Source organism: Rattus norvegicus, chromosome 3 (assembly GCF_021556685.1).
Source record: "Rattus norvegicus strain SHRSP/BbbUtx chromosome 3, alternate assembly SHRSP_T2T, whole genome shotgun sequence".
Lineage (NCBI taxonomy): Eukaryota > Metazoa > Chordata > Mammalia > Rodentia > Muridae > Rattus > Rattus norvegicus.
This window is the reverse complement of record NC_141536.1, coordinates 65,635,687-65,655,164: the sequence shown is the minus strand read 5'-3', so window position 1 is coordinate 65,655,164 and position 19,478 is coordinate 65,635,687. Positions and strand designations below refer to the sequence as shown.

The following is a 19,478-nucleotide window of genomic DNA, read 5'->3' as shown; positions in this document are numbered from 1 at the left end:
TTTTCAGAGCTGGGGACCGAACCCAGGCTAGCAAGTGCTCTACCACTGAGCTAAACCCCCAACCCCTATTTATACAATGTAATCAGAGAATATTCCAAGTCTAAAGAAAGATGTGTACATCCAACCACAAATATAATTTAAAATCCCAAGTAGATGTGACTAAGAAAAAGCATTTCTACATCCCATTATAGGGGAAAATGCTAAGTTTATAGAACAGAGAAGTAACTGAAAGCTAAAAGCAAGAGGTACCAAATTATTTACAGAATCGAAATAAAATCATACCTCTCAGCAAAAAAATTCTAAAACCAAAGGAAGGTATAATATCTGAGACCATGACTCATTCAAACATACTATATATAGGGAAAATAGTTAAAATAGATGAAGAAAATAATGGAGACTTAAGCAAAGATCATTATGCACAAATATAAAAATGTCACAGTGAAATCTATATTTAGTATAACTAATAAATACTAAGAATGAAAGACTTATGTAAAATTATTGCTGTATTTGGCTGATAATTTATGTTCTGAGTAATCATTTGACCTAATATTGAAGAAATGCTGCCCATTTTCTTAGAACTGAGTTTTTAATTTGTAACTTGTCATTTTTTTCCCTTCCTACGTCTCTAACAGAAAAATCTTTAACTATTTTTCATTGAATCATAGATAAGAGATGTACTTAAAAAACTAAAATCACTATTCCCATGATTAAGTCCAAACTTTTGCAATAACTCGGATAAGAATTAAAATATTTATTTTTTGTTGAAATAATAAATTGATTATGAATATCCTAATTAAAGTTTATGAACAAATAGGTACCATCCCATAGACTGGTAAAAATCTAAAATATTAGAAAAGTTTTAAAACTATCTTTGGTTTTTTTTTTTTTTTGGAGCTGGGGACCGAACCCAGAACCTTGCGCATGCTAGGCAAGCGCTCTACCACTGAGCAAAATCCCCAACCCCTTAAAACTATCTTAAAAGCATCATACCTATTGAAAGAATAAATAGTGAATAGTATTGGAACAGAGAGTGCCCAAAATATTAAGTTTATAAGCATTTACAAGCAATTCCAAAAGAACTAATACACATTTTTCAATATTTGTAAACAAAACTTAGTTTAAAACACTGATATTGGAATAGAAACATGCTAAAAAATATGGCTATGCACTCATTATTGTGCAATTTGCATCAGGAAAACTCAGTCAAACTTGATTCACAGGGAGAATACATGTTGAGACCCTGCTTTTTTCCTCCCTACCATGAAGACTATTTGTCAAACATCTGAAATTGTGCACCTACTCAGAGCCCATAGACACCTGAGTCTTCTATTTGACATTCTTCCAAGGAAGAACAAAGACAATTTTGTTTTAATTTTCTTTGTTGCTCTTCTCCTTTAATTATTACTTTTTGATGTTATTGTTCTTGAATTATTGCTGAAGTAAATGCATAACCCCAATATAAAATCAGCTTGAGAATTGCTTCTGAAATAAAATACAGAAAGCATCAAAGAAAGTGAAGCAGTCATGTCTTTACTAGCCTTACAGGCCACTGCTTTAATATGTTCCTTCTATGTCTTTTATTTCTATAGTACCTCATACTACACTTCAGAATCTCTTCGCTACTAAGAAGCTAGCTTTCACTTGCTGCCATCCATGGTACCCCTGAAGATATTTGTTTCAAGGTTATCCTTGTACCCACAAACTCAAATGACCTATGACAAAATAATCATTATTCTTTCAAATAACCTTCTTTTTTTTCCTTTTATTCCTCTATTCGTACAGTCCTAGAAGAGGTATCTGGGGAACACATACCATATTTTCTCCACTGTCACAGACATTAGCATGACAACAATGAATACAAGTCTGTTTCCTTAGTTAGTGGGAAAGTAGAGACAAGAAGTTTAAAAGGCAATTATAATTGATTGAGAGACAAAGATGGCAAGTACAATACAAGTAGGTTCACCCTCATGAGTTTTGAGAGTAAGGGAAAGATTACACGGAAACCTCTATTCTGATTGAAGAATGTGTACTAGCCACTACGGGGGAAGTGTGTTGATTTTAATGATAGTGATATCAATTGGTATCAACTGACACCAATTGATAGATCTGAAATATAGTTCCTGTACCACCTAAGGTCAGAAAATATATTAGAAGAGAAGGAAGATTATAAGAGCCAAAGGACCAGGGCATTTGTGTAGGGTTGTGTCTTCTGTATATGACAAGAAACAGATTACAGATGCCCCTATCTTTTTATGTGAGTGCTGAAATTCAAGCTGGGACAATGACCCATCTCCCCAGACCTTCTATACCAAATGTCAATCCATATTTCGATTAAAAATTAGATTTGTCTCTCAATATTTATGATGGTATTTGGTTGTTTTGGTTGCTGTGCAAATTTATTTTTAATACTTACGTAATACCATTGGTTAACTATTGTTGCTATTTCTTCAGCTATGTGTTCTTGTCTTTGCTTGTGTGTGTGTATAATTATTTCATTTTATTAATTTTTAGCATTTTATTAACATGTTTCCTCCCTTTTTGGTAATGTTTAGCGGGGCGATATTTTTTTTTATTTTATTTTTTTTTAACTTGAGTATTTCTTATTTACATTTCGAGTGTTATTCGCTTTCCCAGTTTACTGGCCAACATCCCCCTAATCCCTCCCCCTCCCTTTCGTTATGGGTGTTCCCCTCCCCATCCTCCCCCCATTGCCGCCCTCCCCCCAACAATCACGTTCAGTCTTAGCAGGACCCAGGGCTTCCCCTTCCACTGATGATCTTACTAGGATATTCAATGCTACCTATGAGGTCAGAGTCCAGGGTCAATCCATGTATAGTCTTTAGGTAGTGGCTTAGTCCCTGGAGGCTCTGGTTGCTTGGCATTGTTGTTCATAAGGGGTCTCGAGCCCCTTCAAGCTCTTCCAGTTCTTTCTCTGATTCTGAAGAGGATATTTTTCTTCAGTGTATAATTTGACACTGTTGTTAAAAAATTAATGTCAAAAATTATTGTTGTATCTTTGTTTTTGTACCAAGAGCATTCTGATTTTGCCACTGTGGTACTGTTGTAGAACTTAAAGTCAGGTATAGTGTTATTGATCAACCATCATTCAATGTTCGAAAATCTTGTGCTTAATAAATCACGCATTCCAGCCTGGGGGCGGGGAAGAAAGGCGCTCTAATTAAAACTTAACAATAGGGTAATCTAAGGAACATGTCAACACTAGCAACACTAATTTACATATTAATGTGACTGGAAGAAATTTCACAAGGCACCAGACCTAGATGTAGAGTTATGGGCTATCAATGATTTCTGAGAGACGGAGAATTGGTTTACCTTATAGATGAGTTCCCTAATTGGTTTTCAAATACCTAGTGTACAGCCCTAAATATATATATATATTTATATATAATATATAAATATATGGTGTTAATTTGATTCACCATGTTATATTTATGTATTTTAATGTATGTACACATGTAACGATAATAACTTACAAAAGAAGGAGAAAAAACAGTAAAGATAATACCTGAAAGAAGGCAGTCTAGAAGGTAGCACTGGGAGGGTTGCATTTATAATAATAGGAATTGAAGACAAGCAAAGTATACTTGATTTATGTATAGTATGTCACTAGTACACCTGCTAAATTTTATATAATTTATAAATGATAGTAAAAACTTAAAGGATAAATATTAGATGGGGAAGGATTCAATAAGATTAAATTAGTTGCAGATTTTGTAATTTTTTTCATAAGCGCTGCAAATATTACCTATTTGGATAATAATGTTAAAATTATTCAATTAACATTATAATTAGATGAGGGACTTATTCTAATTTTATTTAAAATATTTATAGTAAAATACTGAGTCACAGGTAATGACTACTGATGTAATTAAATCAATAATAGATATTTTGGCACCGGAGTAAAATAAATCTGACCTGAATATTTTAAGAACATTTATTGACATGTGAGAATATGGATTTTTTTCTTACAGAGGACATATTTCATTCAAGTAGATATTATATGATCTTTAAACACACACACACACACAAATACATATACACACATGTATGTACCATAAACATATGTCTGAAAGGATAAAATTGAGATCACACATTGTGGTAACTTGAACTGATATTGTCAGAATGATATGAAAACTTGATAGGAATTACAGTATCAGCATAGTAACATACTAACAAATATAGTTTTCTATTATAACCAGCTTTCAGGCTTAATGCCTCTAAAACAGTATCCAAATATTCGATTGTTGGTTAATGTCTGTAAGTAATAGAGTCTAAGAGGAAATTGCAACCAAGAAAGAACTTTATGAAGAAGCGCTTTTAGGATTAACAACAGGGGAAAGAATGAAAAAGTAGCAGAGGAGAGAACAGATTAGGAAAAGGAGCAGCTGGGCTACTATTCATTCTCTGGTAGGATAATGAACAGCATGAAGAGTTCCAAACTTTTGGTATTTCACAGCTGTGATGGATATGGCTCAGCCTGGAAGGTAGGCATGACACAGAGCAGCTGGCTGTCTTTAGTTAAGGTGTTTATCCAAGCCAGCTTAATCACTCGAGACAATCATTGTCTCAGGAGACTACTGCTATTGTAAAGGTAATGGCAGTAAACCAGTGTCCTCATTAAGAGTACACTGCAATTACCATTTTCAGTCAAGTTGCTTCCTTCACTCCACTTTCCACCCTGGAAGTGAGAATCTACAATTGCAAACTTAGATGTCATATTCAGTGAACCAAAGCATGATGAGCAATGCCTTCACAGTGCCCACATAAAGCATACAACATGTGCGGAATAGCACAGCATAGAGCTTCCCCCTCCCCAAAAAAGGGAATCAACGGTTACTACTTAGTTGAAAGATTAAAAGAGAGGCATGAAATATCCATCACCCACTTTATCTCCTTACTGCTCTATTTCTGGAACCCTGGAGCTTTATCTGTGGTTTTTATTGTCTTGATCATCACTCATCTCAGGAGGTGAAGAAAACCAGAGTGTGTGAAAGAAGAGCCATCTCAGATTAATGGTTCCTTTCTACAAGAATCTGATCTATAGATGCAGAGGTAATGAATGAGGGCTCTCAAAGCAATAGCATTTTAACTGAATGAATGTTAATCAAAAAGAAGGCAATAGATTATCAATCGATTATATTGGAGAACTTGGCCTTTTCAAATACTGATATAGGATTCCTGTCTCATATCACATATATAAAACAAATTCTGGTAATCCAAATCTTAACAATTAATTTTTAACTTGTGAAATTTAATAATCATGTGAAAAACATATATCAATCCTGACAAAAAGTACATTTCAAATGCCTGTTAATTACTAGAAAAAAAGTAAAATTAAATGCATGCATTAATTTACTAGGACTAGGAAGAAAGCTACTCAGTTGAAGAAAGAGAATAAATGGAATATCCTTGTAAAGCCTAAAATTCCCACATGAATATGAATAAATAAATATCTTCCTCAGTAGGCCAAACAATATTTTAAATATATCTATAATCAAATGTTATATAGACAACATTAGCCTAGTTTTACCTTTATTGCTGTGATAATTCACTCTAGCCAAGAACAACTTGTGGAGGGAGGGTTCATTTCAGTGTAGAAGTTACAGTCCATCCTTGAGGAAAGTCAGGGAAGGAATTTAAGCCAGAACTTGAAACAGAATCTCTGAGGACTTGCAGCTTGCTGATTCATTCAGAAACAGTCATACCTAGTCATTTTATGCTGTCTTATCACATAACGCTGCTACCCATAGTGGGCCAGGCACTACTTTATCAACTAAAAATTAAAATAATCCCATAAAGGCATGCTCACAGGCCAGTCGGAGCTAGGCAACCCCTTTGTTAAGACTCCCCTTTAAGATTGCATTGTCTTTGTAGTTAAAACTAAGACAAACATAATAAATTTAGTACCTGTGATTTATTTTAATATTTTGTCTGCCAGTATCACAAAGTAAGTGATTCTTTATAAAAAGGAAGTAAGATTGAATAAAAGAAAGGAGAAGTTTATAGAACTTCATAGTGGCTTACAGGAGCTGTGGCACATAAGTGGGTGAGATGACTTTCTCAGTGCTGAGTCATCATGTACCAGTGAGAGGAAGATGATTGGGGTGAATGGCACTGCCACCTAACAAAATATAAACATAACAGACAGGCAGATGCTCTTCCTCATATATTCTCTCTTCTTAGGCTATGTCAAGCAAATTATGACAATGATGCTGGATACTTGGCAAAAAGAAGGAGAATGAAAGATTTATCTGCAACCAGCTGCTTCTCAAAGACCATTTGGAACATCAGAATGCATTCCAACGTGGTGACTTCTTCTGTTAAAAAATATCATGATCCATGACTAATAACACACTTTCTAATGGAAACAGTTGCTACATGCCATGTCAGGGGGACATATGATTCCCAGTACAGTAACATCCTCTGACACTAACAGAATGGTTGATGGTCAAACCATTTTACAAATGGTTTGATCAGTGACCAATAAAATCATTTTGGTATTGCCAATGTGTACTTCCCATTCTCAGACAAAACCAAAGACTTCCTATTTTTCAATCTAAAGGAATCCCTAAAACTAAAAGCTGAAAAATAATGATAGATCTCAGGGTCAGATTTTTAAATATGGGAAGAGTAGCCATCCCTGTACTGAATCTGTTCTGATACATGTCAAAGGTGTCCTTGGTAATAAGATAGCTTCCATGTGACAAAGAATGACCATAAGACAGAAAGTAAAGTATTTGACTCACAATTATGCTGCTAAGCTTTAAACACTTTTAAATTCTTACTCAAAGAAGAGAACTCCTCTTCAACACCCTTCTAAATGATCCCTTCTCATCACATGGACTTAAACCCTAAGCTGCCTGCTAAGATTTAGGGCATTCCTAGTGTCTCTTAACAACCTATTGGGGAAAGTGCTCCCAGAATTTGACTACTGAGCTTGCCTAACTTGCCTGACTCCCAACTCAAAAGATTAACTTTCTCTCATCCTCATCTACGTTTCCTAGAAGATGTCAAACTCTTACATGGTTGTTATCATGTTTTCTCTCTCTGACTTTGTGTTACCTTCTGTGTTGATTTTAAAACAGAACAAGAATCAGAAAGAGAAAGAGATAAAGACAGACAGAAATAGACAGGGTGAGACAGAAAGACAGAGACTGAGACTGAAACACCCTGTTGCCCTGGTGGCATATCTGTGGCTGGTAGCAAAAGTTTGTATAGAAGACAAAACATATAACCCTTTTATGCATCTCCCTGCTCATTTATGAAATGATGCACCAAAGTCTAGCAAAAATATCCTCAAATGCAATAATGAAAAAGTCACAAGTGAGAAACAAATAAGAAATGTAAACTACAAGTATAACCCTTAAATGAAGAATCAAAACAAAACTGCAGAAATCCCAAACCATTAGAGAGAACAATGCAATATGAGGAAATGGCACTGCCTGAGCAAAGGATTTAATATAGGAGACAGAACGAAATATTAATTATAATTATTTCTCTCCCTGCAGTGTGAGTAAATATTGCATTCAGAAATGGGAACCCTCTAGTATCTTGATAATGAGCCATTAATTATGGAAATCAGTAAATGGTTTTAAAACCTGCATGCCCAAAGCTGAAGGTCAGAGCTGAGCTAAAGAATTCTCTTGAAATGAAAATCAACAGAACAGAGAGAAGAAGGCTAAGGAGGTAATGCTTATGAGGGAACACCTGCAAGTTCCTAGAAGCATTGCCAGAAAAATTCTGATTGAAAGGTAATATTTCCTCAGGGATGTATGGTGTGGGGTAGGAAGTAAGGGAGAGAGGGACAGAGAGAGGGAGAGGGAGCCAGAGGGGGGGGGGGGGAGAGGGAGAGGGACAGAGAGAGGGAGAGGGAGAGGGAGAGAGACAGAGACAGACAGAGACAGACAGAAAAATAGGTAGAATGAAAGATACCAAATAGCAATTTTATTTTCTTAAGGGGAAAAAAACACACATAAATGCTCAAAATAAGTATTCATAGGTAGAGCTCAGACATCTGAACACAGAGACTAAAACTCTCTCTGCATCTCTCCATCTCTCTCTCTCTCCTCCATCTCTGTCTGTCTGTTTCTTTCCCTCTCCCCCTCCCCCTCCCCCTCCTCCTCCCTCTCCTGTCCCCCTCCCTCTCCCCTCCCCCTCCCCCTCCCCCTCCCCTTCCCTCTCCCTCTCCCTCTCCCTCTCCCTTTCCCTCTTTCCCTCCATCCCTTACTTCCTACCCAAAATCATGCATCCCTGAGGAAATATCTTCAGATCAGAATTTTATATTCAGCCTAAGTTGTACTAAAAAAATAACACTAAGTAAGACATTTTTAGATATTCAAACATCTACAATTCATATATTCCCTTTTAAGAAACCACAAGAGGACTTAACCAGATAAACGGGAAAAAAAAACTAAATCCAATAGAAAACATATGATGCACAGATAACTAAACATGTTAGAAAAAGATAAATACACGGATTTTTTTGTTCCTTACTCCATTCCTCCATTCTTCCCTACCTCCATCTCTCTATTGTTTCTTCCTTTCCTCCTCTCTTCCTTCTTTCCTTCTTTCCTTCTTTCCTTCTTTCCTTCCTTCCTTCCTTTCTTCTTCTATTGTCTGTGTGTCTGTCTTTTTGCAGAGGAGGGGTGAAAGGCTTGAAAATTAGGATTGGCTTTGTACATATTAAACACACCCACTGTCATTGAGCTAATTCCTCAGTCCTCATCACTTATTCTTAATACAAACTTCTAAGTACATTTTCAAACAATAACAAGACAAGATCTAAAAATATACAAAATTCTTCTCTCATATTTGTGAAAAGGATTCCAAAAATCATGTAAAAATTCAGGCAGGGCAGCATACTCCTGTGAGTCCAGCTATGGCAAAACAGACAGGAGAATCCAATGAGATTAAGGTTTAAAGAGAGGCCATGTCCTCAGAAATAAATTGCAGGGTGACAGCATAAAACATTTGATATTGTATACATTTTTACATGTACATATTCCCCATGTATACACATACATGTATAAAAGATATACATCAACATTTAGAAAGAAAAGCACCTTGTATAACTAACAGTAAGGACAAAAAATGAGCTTAAAAATCAATAAAAACGACCAAGAAAAGAATAAAATACATGGACATACTATCCATATGTGATGGTCAAATATAGATATCCATTAAACATTACATGCATATGCAGATCTCTGTGAACCCTTAGAGCAGGTGACTCTGGTTCTAGCATTTCCTGTCTTGCTCCATTTAGAAGTTTGCCTTAAGCTTATGCATCGAGTCCTTAACATGCTGACTTCTCATATTAAATGTCTGGACTGTCCTTTTGCCTACAAACTTTTATCTATTCACTGGAGCTTGCTTCAAGGAAGCACCAAAGGGATGAGGACTTAATGTTTTCTCAGGTGACTTCCAAACAAGAAACTGGATTTGGTAGATAAAACAAGCCTAGCTTCATATTCCATTAGTAGACTGAAACTGAGACCCATACTCACGATAGCTACTCATCTGTGCTCCTGTGCCTCCAGGATCACCTCCTTCTGATGTCTTAGCATTTGAGTTCTTATCCATGAAATCTGCCAAGAAGCTCAAACCAAGAGAGTTATTTTCAGGATCAGGACAAAAATATTAATGGAAATTTCTCCAATGTTAGTCTAGACTGAAACACACATAGAGCTGTACTAACAGAAATATTATTGGAGCAAAGTTCATTAAAGGATGCAAAACAGCATATTCTAAGTAGCTTCCTTCTCTTGAAGTAGATATAACAGACTTAGATTGGTCAATTATAAACATAAGACATGCTGCTGAAAATATCATTGATAATATTTACGGGCTAATTTTCTACAGTAATTAGTCATTTTTGCTGAAAAGAGGGAAAGATTTTACCTCCAATGGTTTTAAAATTCCAAAAAGGCTGAGTGGATAGCCCGATAACTCTTCTACCAACATCAAGATCCTGACAAGATTTAAAGTCTGAGTTCTGAAATGGTGATATCATGGTACACATACCTGAAAAAAATATACAGTGAATAGAAAGATGACTCATTTACTAAAGTGATCATCACAGAAGCATGAGGACCCAGGTTCAATCCCCAGCACCAATGTTCAGCCTTATGTTACAATAATTCCAATGCTGGGGAGTCAGAGACAGCAGGATCCCTAGGGCTTGCTGGGCAGATAATCTAACCACATTCAGTGAAAGACCCTGCCTCAAAATAATAAGGTGGAGAGTGATAGAGAAAGATTCCTGAATTGGACTCTGGCTTTCACTTGCAAATACACACATAATACTCAGATACACATGCAGATATGCACACATCTTAAATATCATGCTTATCAATCTTCAACATCTAAGGTGCTGGCCTTCATTGTTTTTCTGCCATTTTATCTTAGTGTTTATGAGTAATAATGTTATTGATCGTATATTAAACCACAAGAGAAATATAATAATATTCTATATAGCTTCAATGATATTGCCTTTGTTCACTGATTACAATACAAAAGTTAAAAGTGAATAAAAACAGAGAAAATACAACAGAGCCAACTTGGTTCCACAAATGTTTTATTTAAGAATCAATAAAATACTCCTAAATAATTTGGTGTTGATAAAGACAAAAATAAAATATCAAAGACACTGAAACTAAATAAACCATAGGAGATCTAAATAATGCATTTAGAAATGCTTTTTATAGTCTTAAATATTTTCACGAACAAGATTATCAGAATTATGTCTGTAGGCTAAAAGCAAATCTAGAAAAAGAACATTTACTGTGAGAGTAGTAAAAGAGAGGACATGAGTAAACAAATCATTTTAGAGCATTAACACGGAAAAGCAAACCAACAACAAAGTGAATCTGAGTCAAGCGTGTGGTGCATCGCTACCATCTCAATGCTCAGTAGGTAGAGGACAGGTGGCCTGAGAGATCATCTAGGTCATTATAACCCACATAGTAAATTTGATGGTGGGTTGGACTACATGAGACCCTGTATGAACAAAAATAAAAATAATGAAATAAACTGTAAGAGCTAAAATACTGACTGGCATCACTAAATTCAACATGAGAGCACACAATTATAAATGTTATTGAGGTATGCAAGATTAGATATGCTAAAAGGCTACATTTTTTATTAATTTTAATAGCAGTTTTAAATAATTTTAATAATAATTTAAACAGCTCACTAATCTTGATGTTAAAGTCTCTAATATAATTCATGAACAGGATTCTTTTTATCTCCTCTCCTGTAGACTGCTTCCTCACTAGAGACAAAGCGTTCAATGTCCTTATTTCACCTAGACGACTGTCAAAGTAGTCAATGTCCTTATTTCATCCAGACTGCTCTTCTCGGGCAGCAGAACTAATGGGAAAATAAAGCACAGCACATGCTCCTCTGGACTTGTCCCATATTCAGTGTCTAATAAGTAATTCCAAGAACTTTCAGATTTGTAGACAATCATCTCCTTTGTCCTACATAGCAATGCTATTCTTTATTTTATAAATATATGTACTGACATAAAGCCCATACCACTTCTAAGCATATTTATTAGCTAAACATGAACACATAGCAAAGAAGTGGATGTGTGGCAAGAGAGCAAAGGTTATATTGCCATTTGCATTTTCTTATTTCTCTACTGTTTGCTCATGATTAATAATAATGGCTACTTAGAAGTATTCTTGGGTCTAAGTAGAGTGTTTGTTTATGGTAAATGTAGCCTGAAAATAATACATCTGGAAATTGACCAAGAACTGGGTCTAACTTTGCTTATTAACAATGAAAATGAAATCTATTTTTCAGTCTGAATTTCTCCCAAGGATTCCTTTGGAAATGGTATAATGAAATCTAGCATGTAACTAAAATTCTTTTCTTAAATCTGCACAGGAAAAGAGTCCTGGAATCCAGGGCCTTGGGAAGTAGTAAATCTGAGAAAACTGCTGGTAGGTGTTGTCTCACCTCTCCTTTCCTACAGTTCCTTCTGGAATTTGGAAGAAATATAAATGGATACTAAAACTCTATCTTGCTCTTTCTTGATGTAGCTGTGGTCTGCCTATTTAAAGATTGTTCTTCGTGGCAATTATTTTTATCCTATAACTTACTGTACAGGTATTGCCACTAGGTTTAGATGACATATGAGACAATCAAACCTTGTTCTAGACTTGGTCTTTATATACTAATTTATTGAAAAAGTTTTCTACAAGAGTATATATTATTATTTTAGTATCATATGACTTAAATATAAATGATAACATTTAAATTTTAAGTAAATCTCTATATGTAAGAATGTAATATTGAAATCACTTTTTAAATAGAACTATGAAGTAATTTTTTTCTTTTTCAGATGAGGAAACTGAGAAAGAGGATGTTTATTGGCTTGTGCCATACTATATTTCTAGTTAATGAAACAATAGAAAATCTACTCTCTTGGGTCTAGTATAAGGCTTTTTCCATTGTTCTATTGACTAGATGACATTCTGTCCTTTATTTTGTTCCACCATCCACACTGTATAATGAGATTTTAAGGAAAGTGAGTCTCCTAGTTTTATTGCAATTCCCCACACACCTATAACCTGAACACTAAGAATTCAATGCCTGTCAACTTACTGGTACTTGTTACCCTGCAGAAAATACAATGCTTCTTGAAAGTTAGAAAATATCAAGACAACAAAACACTAGGACGATGCTTAAGTATTAGCTAGAAGGAATATAATGTAGAAAAACTTTGTATAAGGATCCTCAGTCTTAAAGGAGATTGTAAAACACCAAAGACATTTTATAAATAAGTAAAAGAGACAGAAAGTGAAGAATAATATAAATCAAGTAAAAATGGTCTTGCTGAATTGATTCCTGGGGGGCATTTGTGATTTTGCACTCCTAATTCAAATGTTTCTATATAACTTAATGGCTAGTGATTTTTCATTTGCCCTATACCATTTAGGCATGACTCATGTAAATCTCAACCTCTTATCTATATGTAGGCACTGCCAGCCTAAGGTATATGCTAATTTTTTCAAGATTATAGTATCATAGAGTTAAACACAGTGAACAATAAAATCTAATACCGGGCAAATGGAGGAAAGTCTTTGAAATTGCGTTAGACAGTAAAAAGATCTTCCATTTTGCTCTTATAGTATTACAGAAAAGCAAACATTTGCCAAAATATTTTCCTATATCAGCATCAAATCTGAGAGATGAAACCTAACAATTTTGATTCATCTTAGTTAATGGAAAGCCAAAAGCTATAACTATATAATGCAGAGTATATTCTTTGTATATCATGGACATCTTTCTTTTTTCTTCCTTTTTTGAATAATTCTATTTTGTGTAAAATATTTGTCTGTCTTTTACAATTAGATGTCAAACATGTCTGGTAAATGTGACTGAGGGACTAAAGAGTCTTGAACCTAGAGGAGCAGAGCAAAGCAAATCACATTTATACCCTCACATATTTGAATATTTCCTAGTGACATCTATATAATCCCAATTTCTTATTTATTCTTCCCAGAGACTTCATATTATATCATCAATATATTCACATTTATCTCAAAATAGTAAACACCAGTGGTGAGCAGATAGGTTGACCAAGGAGCATCACTACAGCAACATTTCAGACTTTAAACAAACCTCAAAACAAAGGTCTGTTTCTTAGATTCTGATTAAACAGACTCAGTAAAACAAAACAACAAAATATGTAAAACAAAATTTCATCTGTATACAAATTGTTTTTACTTAGATCTTAATACATATAATTTCATTGCAAATTTCATATTTAATATTCAGGAATATCCCATAAAGTTGCATATGGAGTTATCATAATTTAGTTAATAAACCTAGTTCATTGACTTTGTTTCATCTGTCTTCTGTTATAAGAGAGCAGGGAAGTACTATCTTAAGCCATCATCTAAAATAAGAGTTCATAAGATGGTCCTTTCATAGTCAGGTTACATACTCAGCACTCCCCAGAGAAATAGTAGCATCCAAAAAGATAGGTAGAAGGATGTGTATGTGGAAAGTCGGCCCTGGTGTTGTACGCTGAAAGGTCCTACCATTGCTGTCTATGAGCTTGAGACCCCAGTATACCTACATTTCACAACTCAAGCTCATAGGATACAGATCCGTGGATGCTTTCTCTGCCTGGGTCCCAAAGGATTATTGCTGAAGGTACAAGACTCAAGAGGATAGTGGTCAAAGAATCTGAGGCTTTGATTTACAAGAGTAGATAAGAGAATTCAGGCTTTGGAAGAGAAAAAGGAAGGCTTGATATTCTTTCCAAGTCTTTTCTTATCCTTTGGAATCCTGCATATTGGGAAGATACACTAAGGATGGATCCTTTGCTACTCTGTCCATATATGTATCTATTCTGAATCATCCCACTTATAGCCATCAACAGTAAAACTGTCTAAAATGTCCCCTATGGCAGAAAAATAAGTCTAATACCGACTGAAGCAATTCAATACTAATGCATCACTGTGGTATTTGAAATTTTCCTTCATCTAGTCAAGTTGATATTCAAATCAAGATGGAAGCCACCATATGTGAACTAGAGCACGTGCTCTGACCTACAGATACACGTGGGATTCTCAAAGATAAGGTAGGTATGGAGAAAACTTAAGTTCTATCCACTTTCTAGGGAATGATAAAAGCACCAATTTTGCTTTAACAATAATCACTAAATAACTATGGGCTCTTCTTCTATTTTAATCTAAGATAATAAGGTTATTAATAATCATAATACATTAGAAATTTTAGTAGTTGTAGCATACTGATATTTTATTACATAAGAAATGAAATCATTTTCCCATTTTCTATAAAAAAGTTTATATAAGGTTAAACAGTATTTCAGTTCCAAATCTTTCTAGGCTAAGAAGTCCAAATAATGATCTTAAAACATACTATTATATCATCAAGATATTCTCAGGGTTCCAAATTATAAAAGTTGCTATTAGTTTTCCTAACTATAGAATTAATTCATATTCATTACAAAAACAAAAATAGAAACCATAAAAATTATATGCATTCGCAAATGATCATCCAAAAGTGCTGAGTCCGAACCCAGAGAAAGATGCTATTGCAGAGTTGGGTCTTCTGCCAAACTCCCATGAGCTCTTCCACCTTCAACGAGAAGACCCTCAAAAAGAGCAAATACATTTTATCACTTCTGACACCCTCTGCTCTTTTACTTATATGAAGTTTACAAGAAATAATATATTTACTTTACAGTATTGTTGGGTTAAACCATAGTTTTGAAAAAATCATGCCTCAATTTTTATCTAAATCAACGAGATTAGGGATTAATTGAACATATATTTATGATTTTAATTTATGCAGCTCAGAAGACTAGAGCTCTGTGGAAGGAAACTTCCTTTGGATTGTTTTACACACTACCCCCTTTACCTATTTCTTAGCAATGATTACTGACAGTTAATGAATATAAAATGTCATTCAAACTGCATCTTCATTCACATATTTCTGAATGAAGGATATCCAAAGGACATCCCATGGCTTTTTACTTTCATAACCCAGCACTTTTCAGAGAACCAGTCCAGTCAGCACTGTAAATGACAGTATAACCGCCATGTTACATGGTTTATGGTCTATCATGTAAAATATTGATAATTCTTCAAAAATTTTCTTCAAAAATTTCTGTAACAATAGTTTGATGCTTTATAATTTACATACATAGTTTGTTGAATATATAAGTACAAATTTGCTGTCTAATTTTGGCTCAAATGGAATCTCTCTTTCTGAAATAAAACAAAAGGGTGTTTTTTTCTTTTTTAGGAAGAGAGAGACAGAGAGAGAGAGAGAGAGAGAGAGAGAGAGAGAGAGAGAGAGAGAGAGAGAGAGAGAGAGAGAGAAAGAGAGAGAGAACCCAAAGACTTGTGATATCTCGAGCCGGAGTGACAGGTGCTTGTGAACCAAGAATGGAGAGGGGTTTTGATAAACAAATATGGGTTCTCTCTGAGAATTTGTTCTTCACCATCAAGCTATCCCAGTGCCAGCAATCATGCTTGTGGGATTCCGTAAAATGTTAATAATTCACTGCAAGGAATGCTATTGTTAAAGGCCAGGTCTATGGCATTGTTGTATTTATTGTGCGTCCTACAAGGAGTATGCTTACTATATATCAGAACACCTTACATTCTTCATTTTTAAAAAGAATTATTTTCTATTATCTGTTCTCTAAGCAGGTATTTTCTCATTAACGTAATGTTTATGATTATCTTAATAACATTCCGATTCTTCGATTAGATCATGATTTTCAAAAAAACTGATTTGTTTTTGAGGGTTTTGCCATGTGGGTTGGCTGACCTGACACTTACTATGCAGCCTAAACTGGTTTCTTGAATGCTAGGATTTGAGATGTGTACCTTTGTGCCTTGCCTGGGACTCTCACTTGCATCTAATGGAGCTAACAGTAACCTATTTCTTTTAATTAGTATGACCTCTGACCTGCAAATATAGCTGTTGTATAAATCTGACTTCACACTTGCTTTACTTTTAATGCCTCACATAACCATTTTTTTAATATTTTCATTGTACTTGTTACTGCAAGTAGCTTTATTTCCTGTGTGAAATAAACACTAAATAAGCAATGTTTACTTCATCACACTTAGTATTTTATTAAAGGAAAATTAGTTGCTATTTTTATCTAAATCTTTGCACCAAATGTATATGTGAATTTTAATGCTCAGTGATTTTGTGTAAGAACAAAGTGACACTGAAACCATTTTAATGGAGTTTTCTTTATCTGCAACTTTTATTGACTTAAATAACAAAGGCAGCTTTATAATCCCTTCATCTTTCTTTTGGTTCAAAGATTCATGAGGATTTCTCAAACAAATGTAAAAAAGAAGACAAACAAAAAGATTTATAAGGAGGATACAAATTAATAAACAGAGAGAATCCTTACTAATCCAGTACAGAAAATTAGTTCTTAATAAATGTGGCAATCCACTTCTTACATTCTCTAGCTTATTCAATCAAAATGTGAGTTCACAGTGGTCCCAGAATACACCTCCATGAACAAAGGTGTCAGTGTTTAGCTTGTAATTAAGTACTTAAAATGCTGGAAAATGTACTTACTCTGACAGCAATACATTGCACGATGACCTTCTCTCTTTCTTCTTAATATTATGGCGTGTCAGCATGAGTCATGGAATTCCAAGATGCATTATGCATCCACATTATCTTGCTTCTGTTCTGCTTGGGAGATACAGTTGTGATTAGGTAAAGTAAAATCCTTTATTTTCTTTGACTTCTTGACTTGGTTGTATATGCTTAACTGTATAGGTACTTCTGGAAATGTAAAATTAAGGACATACTTTGATTCGATGGGAATTACAGGCATTTAAAAAAAATACAAAGCTATTTTTGTATTTCTTAAGCACTTATGACAATTGAAACAAAATTAACGCACACCAAAGAGTAAGGAGACCTGTATCTTTCTTTTTTTTTTTTTTACCAGTAAAATGAGCTTTATTAATTAGTAATTTCACATATTCCATGTTTACACATTCATAAACTCCACTAAACACCAACCCCACCACATATTTACTTAATGTTCATAAAATTCATAGCAGTTAAAACAACTATGTCTTTTTTTTTATTAACTTGAGTATTTCTTATATACATTTCGAGTGTTATTCCCTTTCCCGGTTTCCGGGCAAACATCCCCCTCCCCCCTCCCCTTCCTTATGGGTGTTCCCCTCCCAACCCTCCCCCCATTGCTGCCCTCCCCCCATAGACTAGTTCACTGTGGGTTCAGTCTTAGCAGGACCCAGGGCTTCCCCTTCCACTGGTGCTCTTACTAGGATATTCATTGCTACCTATGGGGTCAGAGTCCAGGGTCAGTCCATGTATAGTCTTTAGGTAGTGGCTTAGTCCCTGGAAGCTCTGGTTGCTTGGCATTGTTGTACTTTTGGGGTCTCGAGCCCCTTCAAGCTCTTCCAGTTCTTTCTCTGATTCCTTCAATAGGGGACCTATTCTCAGTTCAGTGGTTTGCTGCTGGCATTCGCCTCTATATTTGCTGTATTCTGGCTGTGTCTCTCAGGAGCGATCTACATCCGGCTCCTGTCGGTCTGCACTTCTCTGCTTCATCCATCTTGTCTAATTGGGTGGCTGTATATGTATGGGCCACATGTGGGGCAGGCTCTGAATGGGTGTTCCTTCAGTCTCTGTTTTAATCTTTGCCTCTCCCTTCCCTGCCAAGGGTATTCTTTTTCCTCATTTAAAGAAGGAGTGAAGCATTCACATTTTCATCATCCGTCTTGAGTTTCGTTTGTTCTAGGGATCTAGGGTAATTCAAGCATTTGGGCTAATAGCCACTTATCAATGAGTGCATACCATGTATGTCTTTCTGTGATTGGGTTAGCTCACTCAGGATGATATTTTCCACTTCCAACCATTTGCCTACGAATTTCATAAACTCGTTGTTTTTGATAGCTGAGTAATATTCCATTGTGTAGATGTACCACATTTTCTGTATCCATTCCTCTGTTGAAGGGCATCTGGGTTCTTTCCATTTTCTGGTTATTATAAATAAGGCTGCGATGAACATAGTGGAGCACGTGTCTCTTTTATATGTTGAGGCATCTTTTGGGTATATGCCCAAGAGAGGTATAGCTGGATCATCAGGCAGTTCAATGTCCAATTTTCTGAGGAACCTCCAGACTGATTTCCAGAATGGTTTTACCAGTCTGCAATCCCACCAACAATGGAGGAGTGTTCCTCTTTCTCCACATCCTCGCCAGCATCTGCTGTCACCTGAGTTTTTGATCTTAGCCAATCGCACTGGTGTGAGGTGAAATCTCAGGGTTGTTTTGATTTGCATTTCCCTTATGACTAAAGATGTTGAACATTTCTTTAGGTGTTTCTCAGCCATTCGGCATTCCTCAGCTGTGAATTCTTTGTTTAGCTCTGAACCCCATTTTTTAATAGGGTTATTTGTTTCCCTGCGGTCTAACTTCTTGAGTTCTTTGTATATTTTGGAAATAAGGCCTCTATCTGTTGTAGGATTGGTAAAGATCTTTTCCCAATCTGTTGGTTGCCGTTTTGTCCTAACCACAGTGTCCTTTGCCTTACAGAAGCTTTGCAGTTTTATGAGATCCCATTTGTCGATTCTTGATCTTAGAGCATAAGCCATTGGTGTTTTGTTCAGGAAATTTTTTCCAGTGCCCATGTGTTCCAGATGCTTCCCTAGTTTTTCTTCTATTAGTTTGAGTGTGTCTGGTTTGATGTGGAGGTCCTTGATCCACTTGGACTTAAGCTTTGTACAGGGTGATAAGGATGGATCGATCTGCATTCTTCTACATGTTGCCCTCCAGTTGAACCAGCACCATTTGCTGAAAATACTATCTTTTTTCCATTGGATGGTTTTGGCTCCTTTGTCAAAAATCAAGTGACCATAGGTGTGTGGGTTCATTTCTGGGTCTTCAATTCTATTCCAT

The 19,478-nt window shown here is 35.4% G+C and overlaps 1 long non-coding RNA gene across 7 annotated transcripts in view; it reads right to left on the bottom strand.

Annotated features, from left to right (window-relative positions):
- The window catches only part of LOC120101446 (uncharacterized), a 97,400-nt gene that overhangs the window by 60,290 nt on the left and 17,632 nt on the right, over positions 1 to 19,478 (bottom strand). For 2 of the 7 annotated variants that reach the window (XR_015684456.1, XR_015684453.1), the window contains exons 2-4: positions 17,116 to 17,232; positions 9,922 to 10,044; positions 9,528 to 9,608 (exon numbers count right to left, since the gene is read on the bottom strand). This is a non-coding gene — a long non-coding RNA (uncharacterized LOC120101446). Of the gene's footprint in view, positions 1 to 8,253; positions 8,898 to 9,527; positions 9,620 to 9,921; positions 10,045 to 13,336; positions 15,158 to 17,115; positions 17,233 to 19,478 lie in introns of those variants that run through there. The other 5 variants (XR_015684455.1, XR_015684454.1, XR_015684458.1 and 2 more) reach the window with 5 other exon arrangements.